Source organism: Salvelinus sp. IW2-2015, linkage group LG3 (genome assembly GCF_002910315.2).
Source record: "Salvelinus sp. IW2-2015 linkage group LG3, ASM291031v2, whole genome shotgun sequence".
Classification (NCBI taxonomy): Eukaryota; Metazoa; Chordata; class Actinopteri; order Salmoniformes; family Salmonidae; genus Salvelinus; species Salvelinus sp. IW2-2015.
This window is the reverse complement of record NC_036840.1, coordinates 25361599-25376244: the sequence shown is the minus strand read 5'-3', so window position 1 is coordinate 25376244 and position 14646 is coordinate 25361599. Positions and strand designations below refer to the sequence as shown.

Here is a 14646-nt window from a genome sequence, read left to right as displayed (position 1 = left end):
GTTAACAGCAAATCGTGCCCGATTGCAGTTCCTAGGGCATCCACTAGATGTCAACAGTTTTAGAAAAAGTTTCAGGCTGGTTTTTGAAAAATGAGCCAGAAATTTTAGTTTTTTCTAGGTGGCTCCCATTTTGGCTATAGTGTTCCAAGGCGTGAATGAGAGTGCGTGAATGAACCGCGTTCTTTGTATTTTTCTCTGAAAGGCGAGCATCGGTTCAGACCAGTGTCTAAGCTATGGCTGACCTGGATATGGCTTTGTCCTGGCCACTCTGTATTAGCTCATTTTAACCATTGGAGTCTGTGGACCTGGAGGTCCTTTCCTACAAGACTGCCCTGCTCTAGGCAGTTGTGGACATCTCCACACGCTATCAGTACACCTCCCTCTTTGAAGTTTGCGACTTGCAACTCCAAGTGATACGTCCTAATGCAGCTTTCTTCTAAGTATGCCTATATCTTACAGCTCTCCAGCTTTTGAACTTTCCCTTTTCATGTCCTCCGTTTCTTTCTAGTGAGCAACGAAAGTTGAGTGGCCTGTGACCATTGCTTGCTCTGTGCACTATATTGATCGGCCCAAGGATATCCCTTTTGGACCAGCTTTTTGTCTTTTGCTAATCCATCTCGGGTAAGGCACTTTCTAACAGCATCTTTCTCCTTGGCGTATGCCAGCAAAGGGCAAGTTTGCATAGCGGTGTGCATGCTTACTCCACTAGGGGTGTGGCGCTTCTAGGCATTTTCAGGAGCGTGACAATTGGTGATAGGTTCCACATGCCTTTGTGAGGTTTTATCACTTGACGTAACTGTCCCAGTCGGCTCATAGTGTTCTTATGGCTGGTCCAGGACGGTGTTAGGCAGCGCACGCGTTGTGCATTATCCGGGTTACCACAGTTCCTTGTGGATTGAGCCTTTGGCTGCCTTGGTGTCCGCAGTGCACCGATTGCACATTTATCCGGTTACCACAGTCCCCTGTAGGATTGGCCTTGGGTGCCATGGTTCGTTGATGAGGAGGCATGCGAATGCACATTATCAAGTCACAGCAAGTGCCCTGTTTTTTTGGACTGCAGTTCTAGTGTAATTCAGGCATTCCAGACTCCTCAGTACATGTGTGAGCCTTTTTGGAACCGTTCGGGTCTATGGACTTCATCATAGTTGAAGTTAGACACCATTTTATCAGGGTTACAACACTTCCCGTGGGTTTGAGCATTTAGCTACCGTGGTTCATCGACTCTGGTCAATGCTATGCAGAGCGCGTTTGCAGAACCTCTGTGTGCTTGGGCTGCCGTGGGCCTCCAAGTTGGTCCCTCTGAATTGGCTTGGGCATGATTTGTGTCCCCATAGTATGTTATATCGAGTGACCGGCTGAAAGGGAACATACAGTTATGAATATAAGTAGCTGTTCCTGAGCTGCACCGCCAGGGTTGTTTGGGCTCGCGCTAAAGAGCGGGCAGTGAATGAATTGTCTTTTTGTTTTCTTCAGTGTATATAGTTGGTTGTTGACTCCCCATAGACCATTTATATGCTGACCATTCAGAGATGCAAGCAGTCAGATATAGGGATGATTACTTTGCTGCACAGATTGTGAAATTGTGGGAATGGCGTGTTAGTGTGTTTTTGATTGATGAGTAAGTAACACAGAAGTTAATAATACGTAACTGTCTGGCTTTTGTATGTGGAAATTATACCTTTCATATGTTCATATGGGCCTTGTTTATTACAAAAGGTGCATTCCAGGATCCAGCATCTCATTTGGCAGCTTGCGTCAGAGTCAGTCCAGCAGGAGAGTCAAGGTCATTTTCTTTCACTTATTTCACCAATTTACCATTTACAGAGTTTATGGCAGGCATATTTGTAACCTGTATTGTAAGGGTTAAAATAATGTTTGTGAGTATAACAGAACTGAAATGCCAGGCAAAACCCAGAGGACATCCTACCACTGATTTCAATGGCTGGCACTTTTATAATAGGGTGAAATCGTGCCTGATTGCAGTTCCTAGGGCATCCACTAGATGTCAACAGTCTTTAGAAAGAGTTTCAGGCTGGTTTTTGGAAAAATGAGCCAGAAATTTTTGTTTTTCTAGGTGGCTCCCATTTTGGCTGTAGTGTTTCCAAGCGCGTGAATGAGAGTGCGTGAATGAGAGTGCGTGAATGAGAGCGCGTTCTTTGGTATTTTTCTCCGGTAAAGACAATAACGATTCTCCTTCTTAAATGTTATCGTTTATTTGCGTATTAGAGTACCTATTGTTTGATTATTAACGTTGATTGACTTGTTTGGATAAGTTTATTGGTAACGTTTGGGATTCATTTTGTATGCATTTTGAAGGAGGGAAACCAAGTGTATTATTGACTGAAGCTTCCCAGCTAAACTGAGTTTTTATGGATATAAAGAAGGACATTATCGAACAAAAGGACAGTTTGTGATGTATCTGGGACCTTTTGGAGTGCCAACAGTAGAAGATCTTCAAAGGTAAGGCATATATATTTCTGACTTTCGTGTCGCAACTCCCTGGTTGAAAATTATTTGTTATGCATTTGTGTGCTGGGCGCTGTCCTCAGATAATCGCATGGATTGCTTTCGCGGTAAATTCTTTTTGAAATCTGACACGGCGGCTGGATTAACAACAAGTTAAGCTTTATTTTGATGTATTGTACTTGTGATTTCATGAAAGTTTCATATTTATAGTAATTTAATTTGAATTTGGCGCTCTGCAATTTCATCGGAAATTGTCAAAATGGGACGGTAGCGTCCCACTAATCCGCAAGAAGTTTTAAGGTACATGAAAGTTCACATGTTCGAGAAGGCATTTCTGCCCCCAAAAAAACATGTGGATAAAAAATGTAAGTTCAAATGGCTCCTGTGAAGTAGTGACCCGCGACATACGCCTAGTTTCCTGAAACGGGTCACATATCTAAACTGCCTTGTCCTTTCACCTGTGTTTCAGTAGGTATTTACTCTAAGATAACTGACATTGTCCTCTACCTTGTCTCAACTTATTGACTTGGCTTTACTTGAACTCTTATGCAAATTTAGATGTGCATTTATTAATTTTACATCTACATCAATTAGCCAAACATGAGCCTTTTACACCATGAGCAAATATTTCCCTCTCCAACTATGTTCTCTGTCCTGTGTGTTCCAGATGGTACCATGCATCCCATTTTATCTCAGTCTGTGCGGACAGAATCGGTGACCCTTTAGGGGGATCTGTGACTCTGGAGTGCTTCTCCACAGTAAACTCAGTGTTATCCTGGATATGGCTGAAACACTTGTACCCATTTTAACAACCTACTATGAAAAAGTGCAATTCCAGAAAGATTTCGCAAATACATCTCATTTTGAGCTGCAAATGGATGATGTTAGCTTTAATTTGACCCTATGGAATGTTGCCCATGCTGATATTTGATCGTACCAATGTTAAATATTCTGGTATAATGAATACTATTTTGGAGATGGTGCATATCTCATGAGTCAAGTTACGTGAAGAAACAGGACGTTTAGTAGCAAACTAAGAGTTTCTTCCATCAGAATGTCTAAATGTTGTGTGGTTCTCTTTAGCCAATGAATAACTCAACTAAGCTGGAAATTGAGGGTAAGACCTTCTAAGAGCTGATAAAAAAAAGCTATGCATATAATTTTACATATTCTGATAATCATGTCTTCTCCTCACACGGGGAACCAATTGTAGGTACAGTTATTATAAACTATATGTGGGGGTTTCTGGTCAGCATCCTTAAGACTTCCATCATTTTACACGTATGTACAGTGGCTTGCGAAAGTATTCACCCCCCTTGGCAATTTTCCTATTTTGTTGCCTTACAACCTGGAATTAAAATTGATTTCTGGGAGGTTTGTATCATTTGATATACACAACATGCCTACCACTTTGAAGATGCAAAATATATTTTATTGTGAAACAAACAAGAAATAAGACCAAAAAAACGGAAAACTTGAGGGTGCATAACAATTCCCCCCCAAAGTCAATACTTTGTAGAGCCACCTTCTGCAGCAATTACAGCTGCAAGTCTCTTGGAGTATGTCTCTATAAGCTTGGCACATCTAGCCACTGGGATTTTTGTCCATTCTTCAAGGCAATACTGCTCCAGCTCCTTCAAGTTGGATGGGTTCCACCGGTGTACAGCAATCTTTAAGTCAAACCACAGATTCTCAATTGGATTGAGGTCTGGGCTTTGACTAGGCCATTCCAAGACAAGACGTAACCACTCACTCCCACTCTGAGCCATTCAGTGTTGTTATGTATGTAGCGAATGAGCTAAGCTGTAGCATTAGCAATGTCTTTCAATAGGAAACAACTTAGAAATGCGGAAATTCTGGGGGATTAAAAAAAATCTGACAATGAGTCTGAAAGTCAGGAATCAGATTCTGACAGTGACAGAGGACCCCTTGTCCACTGACAAAGTCCCAGGTCCCTTTGAAGATGCTGGTGGTGATGGAGGCAGACCGATAGTGGATAAAGTACAGGAGTTCTGTGGTAGCTGGAAAGCTGCCAGCCATTTCACCCCTCCTGGTGACAGTAAAGAAGAACTCCCTAAGAGAATACTGGAGCACAGATCCTATGTTTGCAACTCCCTTCTTTGCCACCCTCTTTTCCCAGGACTGCTTTCTAGTTCTGCTGTATGACTGCATTTCATCAACAACGCTACTGCCTTCCTAAATGACCCGTTATACAAAATAAGAAATGTTAACAGCTGGCAGTAAAGTCCCATGACAAACGAGACGTCCATGTCCTCTCCACTGTCCATACAGCAACCACGTCGACCACAGGGAAGGTGGACCACCTCACGGGAGAGAGAAACAAACCAGACAGAAACATCAAACCAGACTGGTGCTTGACTATAACCTCAAAATGGGGGCAGTGGATAAGGCTGACATGCTAAACAGCTTTGTGGAATGCACTCAGAAAATGACCAAGTGGTATAAGATATTTTTCTATTTTTCCAGGGTAGCTTCAAAATACAACATGCCAATACTTCTGACGCATTTAGCGTTGTTTTACAGAGCTAATAGAAGAATGTAACTAGCTACATAAGCACGATTGCATATAACACCATAAAAGGTGAGTAACATGAGTAAGGTTACCTCGCGTGTCCGCGGTTATAAGGAATATACACAAATATATTATGCTCCATACACACAGTTAGCTACAGTAGAAACGGTATAACACGACATACAGAAACTATTATAACGTAATAAGGCACTTACTTTGATAGAAACGCAGTCTGGATTTGAAGATGGGTGTCTGTAGTGACGCCTCTAGCACTGAGACGCTGTGCCACTTGGGAGTCTTAAGGCCAGGGTAGCTTCAAAATACAACACATGCTAATACTTCCCTGACGCAATTAGCATTGTTTTCCAGAGCTAATAGAAGAATGTAGCATTGAGTATAACACCATAAATGTTATGAAATGAGTAACGTTACATTGCATGTCCGCGGTTATAAGGAATATACACAAAAACATTATGCTACTGTAGTAATGACATAACACGACATGCAGAAACTATTATAACGTAATAAGGCACTTACTTTGATAGAAACGCACACATTTCCAAAGTTATTATTGGTAACGAAAACAACTTTGATTGTGATGAAGGCAACAGACGGAAAATATGGATACGTGTATGCAGGACGGCAGATGAGCAAATGTCTGCAGACTTGAACTGCACAAACAATTGTCAAGTGTTTGGGGAATTTTGTCCGGGTCAGAAATGTCAAAAAAATGTATTGATCCGCAAAAGTAAAAATGACTACTTTTATGTGAATGAATGAATGAAGCGTGCCAACTAAACTGACTTTTTTGGGGATATAAAAGAAGGACTTTATCGAACAAAAGGACCCTTTGTTATGTAACTGTCTGGATTTTTCCCAATCCTTGGGATTGCAAACAGAGGAAGACCTTCAAAGCTAAGTGATTTATTTTATTGCTATTTCTGACTTTCGTGAAGCCTCTGCTTGTTTGGAAAATGTTTGTAATGCTTTTGTATGCGGGGCGCTGTCCTCAGATAATCGCATGGTATACTTTCGCCGTAAAGCCTTTTTGAAATCTGACAAAGCGTCTGGATTAACAAGAAGTTAAGCTTTTAAATTATGTAGGACACTTGTATTTTTATGAATGTTTAATATTACGATTTTGTATTTTGAATTTGACTCGCTCCGATTTCACCGAATGTTGTCGAATTTGATCCTGGTAGAGGGTTTTACGCACTAAATGCACCGGTTGTGCATTTATCCGGGTTACCACAGTTCCCTTGTGGGATTGAGCCTTTGGCTGCCTTGGTGTCCGGCAGTGCACCGATTGCACATTTNCATCCTACCACTGATTTCAATGGCTGGCACTTTTATAACAGGGCGAAATCGTGCCCGATTGCAGTTCCTAGGGCATCCACTAGATGTCACCAGCCTTTAGAAAGAGTTTCAGGCTGTTTTTTGGAAAAATGAGCAGGAAATTGTAATTTTTCTAGGTGGCTCCCATTTTGGCTATAGTGTTTCCAAGGGCGTGAATGAGAGTGCGTGAATGAGACCGCGTTCTTTGGTATTTTTCTCCTGAAAGGCGAGCATCGGTTCAGACCAGTGTCTAAGCCTATGGCACTGACCTGGGATATGGCTTTGGTCCTGGCCACTCTGTATTAGCCTCATTTTGAACCATTGGAGTCTGTGGACCTGGAGGTCCTTTCCTACAAGACTGCCCTGCTCATGGCAGTTGTGGACATCTCCACACGCTATCAGTACACCCTCCCTCTTTGAAGTTTGCGACTTGCAACTCCAAGGTGATGTAACGTCCTAATGCAGCTTTTGCTTCTAAGGTCATGCCTATATCTTACAGCTCTCCAGCTTTTGAACTGTTCCCCTTTTCATGTCCTCCGTTTCTTTCTAGTGAGCAACGAAAGTTGAGTGGCCTGTGACCATTGCTTGCTCTGTGCACATATATTGATCGGCCCAAGGATATCCCCGTTTTGGACCAGCTTTTTGTCTGTTTTGCTAATCCATCTCGGGGTAAGGCACTTTCTAAACAGCATCTTTCTCCTTGGCGTATGCCAGCAAAGGGCAAGGTTTGCATAGCGGTGTGCATGCTTACTCCACTAGGGGTGTGGCAGCTTCTAGGGCATTGTTCAGGAGCGTGACAATTGGTGATAGGTTCCCACATGCCTTTGTGAGGTTTTATCACTTGGACGTAACTGCTCCCAGTCTGGCTCATAGTGTTCTTATGGCTGAGTCCAGGAGCGGGTGTTAGGCAGCGCACCGGTTGTGCATTTATCCGGGTTACCACAGTTCCCTTGTGGGATTGAGCCTTTGGCTGCCTTGGTGTCCGGCAGTGCACCGATTGCACATTTATCCGGGTTACCACAGTTCCCCTGTAGGATTGAGCCTTGGGCTGCCATGGTTCGTTGATGAGGAGGAGTGCGAATGCACATTATCAAGTCACAGCAGGTGCCCTGTTTTTTTGGACTGGCAGTTCCTAGTGTAATTTCAGGCATTCCAGACTCCTCAGGTACATGTGTGAGCCTTTTTGGAACCGTTCGGGTCTATGGACTTCATCATAGTTGAAGTTAGACACCATTTTTATCAGGGTTACMACASTTCCCTGTGGGTTTGAGCATTTAGCTACCGTGGTTCATYGACTCTGGTCAATGCTATGCAGAGCGCGTWTGCRGAACCTCTGTGTGCTTGGGCTGCCGTGGGCCTCCAAGTTTGGTGCCYTCTGAGTTGGCTTGGGGCATGATTGTGTGTCCCCATAGTATGTTATATCGAGTGACCGGCTGAAAGGGAACATACAGTTATGAATATAAGTAGCTGTTCCCTGAAGGAGAGAATGAGGTATAACGTATTTTGAAGCTGCACTGACAGGGTTGTTTGGGCTCGCTAAAGAGCGGGCAGTGAATGAATTGTCTTTTTTGTTTTCTTCAGGTGTATATAGTTGGTTGTTGACTCCCCATAGGACCATCTTATATGCTGACCATTTCAGAGATGCAAGGCAGTCAGATATAGGGATGCATCACTTTGCTGCACAGGATTGTGAAATTGTGGGAATGGYGTGGTATGGTGTGTTTTTGATTGATGATAGTAAGTAACACAGAAGTTTAATAATACGTAACTGTCTGGCTTTTGTATGTGGAAATTATACCTTTCATATGGATTCATATGGCGCCTTGGTTTTATTACAAAAGGTGCAGATTCCAGGATCCAGCATCTCATTTGGCAGCTTGCGTCAGAGTCAGTCCAGCCAGGAGAGTCAAGGTCATTTCTTTCACTTATTTCACCAATTTACCATTTACAGAGTTTTATAGCAGGCATATTTGTAACCTGTATTGTAAGATAAAATGTAATATTACCTGATATTCCTCCAATAAAACATTTATTGAAAATGAGCAGATTYAAATAATAAAATCCTTTGGTTTCAGAGTATGATTTTCCCTGACTCTTACCGCTSTTGTCTGGCCGCATCAAACACTGTCATTGTGATTGTGATCATTCTACTGTCATGGGGGATATGCAAGGAAAGGAACAAAGGACCTAAAGGTATAGAAAGACTCATCATTTGCATCTAATGTGCATATTAATAGCTACTTACATTTACATTTAAGTCATTTAGCAGACGCTCTTATCCAGAGCGACTTACAAATTGGAAAGTTCATACATATTCATCCAAGTCCCCCCGTGGGGAATGAACCCACAACCCTGGTGTTGCAAGCGCCATGCTCTACCAACTGAGCCACACGGGACCCAGCTACTAATCGACTTACTGTTATGTATGTTTCACAGTAATGTTCATGTAAGAGGAAAATATACTGCTTCAATAAGATTGCTTGTATACTGTACTTAATGTCATTTTTTACTTCCTATTTTTTTATCTGAACTGAGAGATTACCAACCAACCAAATTACCAGTCCATCAGGTAACCTTTAGCATATAATCTCCCCCATAGAAATTATTAGACTACTAATATTATTAGATACGTTATAATATTTTAGCGATCAGAGACCTGATCTCTAAATAAAAGGCTTCATAAAATGCAAGAAAATGGGATAATATCATTTTCTCCTCACACGGGGCACCAAMTATAAGTACAAGTATTATTAACGACACCGTTTGTTTTGGTCAGAAACCTTACCAATTCCTTCATTTGAAACATACRTATTTATTATTCTCCTTCTCAAGAGAATCATACCGGATTGCTGAACTACACAACATTTGTTTTGGTTGTTATCATCATCATCATCTTGGTTGCAACTAACATATTCACAAGCAGAATTTACAACCCAGATTACAAGAGGCCGGATAGACAGAGCTGAGCGTCCTGTTGGGCWGACACTACCATGTTWATCTTCTATGATCAAATGTAATGCAGCGAAACTCAGAATACGTTTAAGGTATAGGTGGACTAAAAGCCAAGGCTCCTGCTAACTGCATGAGTTCTTCAGTTYAGTGATCTACTTGGTGCAGTCAGAGGAGCGCCCCCTATTGGTTAACAACCACCAATTCTAGCCAATAGTTATCTACCCCAGGGGGTGGAAAGAATGCCCAAAATAATGATTCGACGCAACCTTAATTGGTGTCATCACTGTGARAACATATTTTTTATGTTTACTGTAACACAGACCCTTTGTTTAAACGTTATTACTTTATAACTGACAATATACCCTATGTTTAACCAACTTAAAATGGTMAATTCTGGTAACTTCTATGATGATAAACTACAGCCTACGACTAATATCTTATCATTCTCTCTCTCAAACTAAATGTAAGAGTGGAAAATCAGTGGTTGGTGGTAAGAAAAAATGTATCTTTGGTCATTTTATGCAGCTGTGGCTCTCACACCATGTCCCGCCCCTAATCACAAATGACTTTCATCTAAAGATGTAGTTCTTCCTTCATGGACTGGCAGTGTAGATCTAAACCCAGAATGGTACACATATATTTATCAGCTCTTGTCATCTACGGCTTGTGTGAGTTATCTAAGTCATTACGATTATGTGATTTATAGTTGAGACTAGGTTTAGGTATAGTAGTGCATGAGGGAACAGAAAGTTCTATGTTTGGAATTGTTTCTAAACCTTTGTCTTCTCTCTTTCAGGTCTGACCCCTGTTGTGTCTGTCTCTCCTCCTCCCTCAGTAGTAGCCCAACCGGGAGATAATGTCACTTTTCAGTGCACGGATGTCACTGGAGCTCCAGGACACGTTGGCTGGTTCAAGCAAGTCAACGGCTCAGAGCCCCTATGCATCGCGTCTATGTACAGCTCTGAGCCGTATGTCACGCATCACAATGGTTTTCAGCCCAGCCATATGGAAATGTTCATCAGACATAAAATAATCTTCCTCAAAATCACAGAGGTGGATGTAGCTGATTCTGGTCTGTACTTCTGTGGAATGTTTGATAAATTCATCATCTTCACCAATGCGACTGTCCTGAAGGTCCAAGGTAATCTTTCAACAACCTGTCTGCTATGACTCCAAATGCACTAACATGTATCTGAAGAATCAGAGATATTATTGAGAAAATGTTGGAGATATAACGCTATCGTACTACAGTGTAAATAACTGCAGGAATGTTTAACTCTCCTAATCGTCCAAAAGGTCACAACATTTCAGAAAAGGACCGTAGAGAGCACTGTGAAAAAGGTATGTTTATTCTGTTATGTTAAGTGAGAATCTTTCGTAAATGAATTAATATTATCTACCATTAAAGTACAGTAGAATAGAATTAAAGTAACGGCATCTTAAAGCAATCCAGACTGAGAATCTTGGTAGCAAACAGGGTCATGTTTTAAATAGTTCTGATTCTGATTGAAATSGGTTTTGTAGGAATGTACCTCATTCCATTGGTTGTGATCCTGGGTGTTGTAACCGCGGCACTACCTATWGTCTTCCTCATCCTGGTCCTCAAGATCAGACGAGACACAAAAAGACACGACACAGGTAGAAGCCCATTTCATGATAATATGGGGCCTGTGAACTAGAATGAAACAATCTGTTCACCTCTTCTCTCATCCCATCTCTCTTTCATATCCTATTCAGGACCTGATTCTCAACAAAAAACACAAAATGATCAGGTAAATACTGTATGATTAAATACTGTATGTTCAGCCATATTATTTTTGAAATATAATTCAGAAATACTATTCAGAAACACTGTAAATTATAATTGTATGTGATGATATTTATAAATCTACAGATACAAGATCCAGATACATTGAATTATGCCGCCCTGAATTTCACCTCCAAGAAKAGGAARATGGAGAGGAGGAGAGAGAAGGAGCTGGACCCCCATGTAGTGTATGCTGCTACAAGATGATAAAGTGGAGGAGGATGGAGGAGGAGGACAATTGGTTGGCCATATCTTTGAATATAAGTTAAAATCTTGCTATATTGTATCTGTGTAGTTAAATTAAATGTATGGAAATGTAAATCAATCTCTGCAGTGTATGATTAAGCTATACGGCCTGAGGGCGCGTGTGATATGGCCAATATACCTCAGCTCAGGGCTGTTCTTGAGCACAACGCAACGCGGAGTGCCTGGATACAGCCCTTAGCCGTGGTAAATTGGCCATATACCACAAACCCCAGAGGTGTCTTTTTGCTGTTATAAAACTGGTTAACAATGTAATTAGAGCAGTAAAAATTTATGTTTTGTCATACCCGGGGTATACTGTCTGATATGCCACGGCTGTCAGCCAATCAGCATTCAGGGCTCGAACCACCCAGTTTCTAATTGTGAATTGTACCTCAGGGCGACTGTAGCCCTCTCCAACTCAGTTAGGTCAGTGGTATAGAGTGTGGWTAGAGAGGAGGMGTTAGAAGTAAAAACACAACTGTTTAAGAGCCRCAGAGTAGTTGCCTCTTTTGGCCTCTCTTAACTTAGATCTCTGTTGTGTGTGTTAGTGATTTGGTWATTTTTTTATAGGGTGACCCTGAGGGYCAAAGTACCCAGCRGTAGACAACTGTATTATACTGATCACTTMTRAAGACAAATAAAGAGTTAAACCAAAATAGCCTTTGTCATGATGTTATTCGTCAATTAGTATTTCCTCTCTTGGCTTTGYACTGATCACAGCCCCCTATTTCGAGAAGCACCTTTTAAGGAGAATATGATTGGGGTCTGAGTTAGAGGAGGGGCAAGGGAGGAACACATCACTTCCTGTGGTTTGAGTGAGAGGAAGAAGTAGCTCAGTGTAGAGTGAAACCTGCTGAGGTGAACATCACTGGGCCTCTCATAGACTGAGCGATGAGATGGCTATTGTGTCTCTTTCTCTGTCGCTCTCTCTCTCTCTCTGAGTATGTTTTGCCAGATTTACTGTCCACCTGCCAACCGAGTGTGGTTGGTGAAGCATCTAATCTTTGAATCTCTTTTTAAAAAATTGGCAAAATATTTAGGTGTGTGTCACAGGTGTGACTGATTGCCTCACTAAATATCCCTTTTAACCCCTGTTTCTGTTTGTTTGAGGTACGGCCGCCCACAGGAATTGAGGCAGTCCAGGGGCATGGTGGATCCCTTTTGTTGGCTGAGAGYGCATGCTGTTGGTTGAGATCATACAGAGGACTTTCAGTTGAAGCAATGGTACTAAAGAGAGRATATGTTTTCTGGGCTTCACCACTTCCTGTGTCCCTTTCTGTTTTTCGTTTTTTTTCTTCATTTTTGTTATTTGTTTGTGATTTGGAACTTTAGAAAACAACAATGAAAAGGGAAGGTGTGACCACCGCTATTCCCTATTAACAAGTGTTGTTTGTTGAAACTGTTGTCTGCCTCTACTTTACTCTGCCTGCTCAACCCAGATCCAAAAGAACCAGTGTACGGGTTCCCAAAGGCATCTTAAGGCAAAGTTAATAGTTAGAACCATAAGATCCTGTGTTTCTAATGATGAATTTAGCCTTAAGATGCTTTAGGGAAACCGGACCCTGGTCACTTTTCCACCAAGTGTAAATGTGTGGGTGGTTTGAGAGGCATTCGACAATACCGGTGATGTGAGACAGAGACACTGATCCGCTGTAACTTGTAACTTTCCACTGCGTTAGGCCTAATGCATCATTCTCGTTCTCTGCTTAAGACGAGCACCCAGCACTACACCTCTCTTCATCTGTCCATCTGGACGATMAACACCAGACCAATGCCCCTCGGTTAGATGTGAAAAGAATGTGAAGAATATAAACAAGCTAAAAGGATTTCCCATCCCCGAAGCATTCAACAAGACTACAACGTCCAGATTCTCTGTCACTTTACGTGAAATAATAAAACATTTTCCTTCATGATAACCTCTGGCACCTCTGACCAATGCGCTCAATACATACTGTAGCAACTTCAATCAGTATCAATGTGCACAGTGATATGTATTCATGTTCGCATACAATAGCTGCATACACAGGGATATGGCAAAAGCAAGTAACATATTACATATAATCTACTGACGTTCTATTTCCTGGTGGTGTAGATGAGGATGATGATGATGATGAAGATGGTCAGACAGCAGAGGAGAACTCCAGTTATTATGWTGGAGAGAAGGATAAGGATTCCCATCAAAGTCACCTTTTAAAATAATAAAATATACTGTATCACTCCACTGCCTGGACTTACTCAGTCACAGGCTGTTGAATAAGATGCTGGGTCCTGGAATCTGCACCTTTTCCAGAGCAATAAAATGTTCATCGAAGACCTCGATCTCAATCTAGTTCAGGTACTATACTGTAAAATACAGTAGATACAAAGTGTATTGTCAGAAAGAATAYATTTAAATCTTAAATACATAGGCATGATCCTCCCTTTTGTTTCAATAGTAAGTTTGCGTTAATACAGCTGGCTCTACCTGCTGCAAATAACTGAGAGTTGACCAGGCAGAGTTTTGTCATTGCCCTCCTCTGTAGATAGAGCCCCATCATGCGTATACTGGTCGTTATGTATGTCAGATGAGAGTGAGAGTCAGGGGGTTAGCGGTCTTACATGAATGGAGTGATGATCCACAGGCCTGATTGGGGTCCTCTATAAGTGTCAGCTAACGCCCATATCCTGCAGTTTGTTCTTCGTGGTCTAATTGACAATATAAAAGTTTACAGTGCCTCAACCACAGAGTGAGGTGACAGGAACGTGAAGGCTGGAGCCAGTGATGGCCTGATATTATTGGTTAGTAGCTCTGACACCCAGACTTATCTGAAGGCTCTGATCATGAGCCAGAAGGCCTGTTTCTGAAAAGATCTGTCTACTTTTGTGGCTGTAGCTACAGCCAGGCAAGGGTTAGGGTTATGGTTAGGTTAGGTCTTGGGTTAGGGCTGGGGTTAGGGGTTATGGAATCGCTTTAGGGTAAGTGGATAGTTAGTTGAACATCTAAAACCATCTGTAGGGGACTATCCAAATAATGCATAACCAGCACTAACTCTGATAGGCTGAAGTCTTGTGGTCACCTATGAACTCAACCGAACCCAAACGCTTCCGCAAACATGTTCAACCTTGTGGTGTGTTTAACTGTAGGTCACTTACTTTGACGTGCACATAAATTTAAACATTTCTCTTTAGACATTCCACATAAATCGCCTTTAAAAGTGTYAGTTCAGCTTTCTGTAAATTGACATTGCTGTCCAATACCAAGTACCACGCCCCCAACCAATGAAATCCCTCACTATGATCTCAGATTGAATGAAGAGGTGTTCTCTGA

At 41.8% G+C, this 14646-nt stretch overlaps 1 long non-coding RNA gene across 1 annotated transcript; it reads left to right on the top strand.

Annotated features, from left to right (window-relative positions):
• The first annotated feature begins 10765 nt into the window (after positions 1–10765).
• Positions 10766–11933, top strand: LOC111980608 (uncharacterized). Its single transcript, XR_011474319.1, has 3 exons — positions 10766–10924; positions 11024–11058; positions 11181–11933. It is a non-coding gene; the product is annotated as an uncharacterized lncRNA (long non-coding RNA).
• The last annotated feature ends 2713 nt before the right edge of the window (positions 11934–14646 follow it).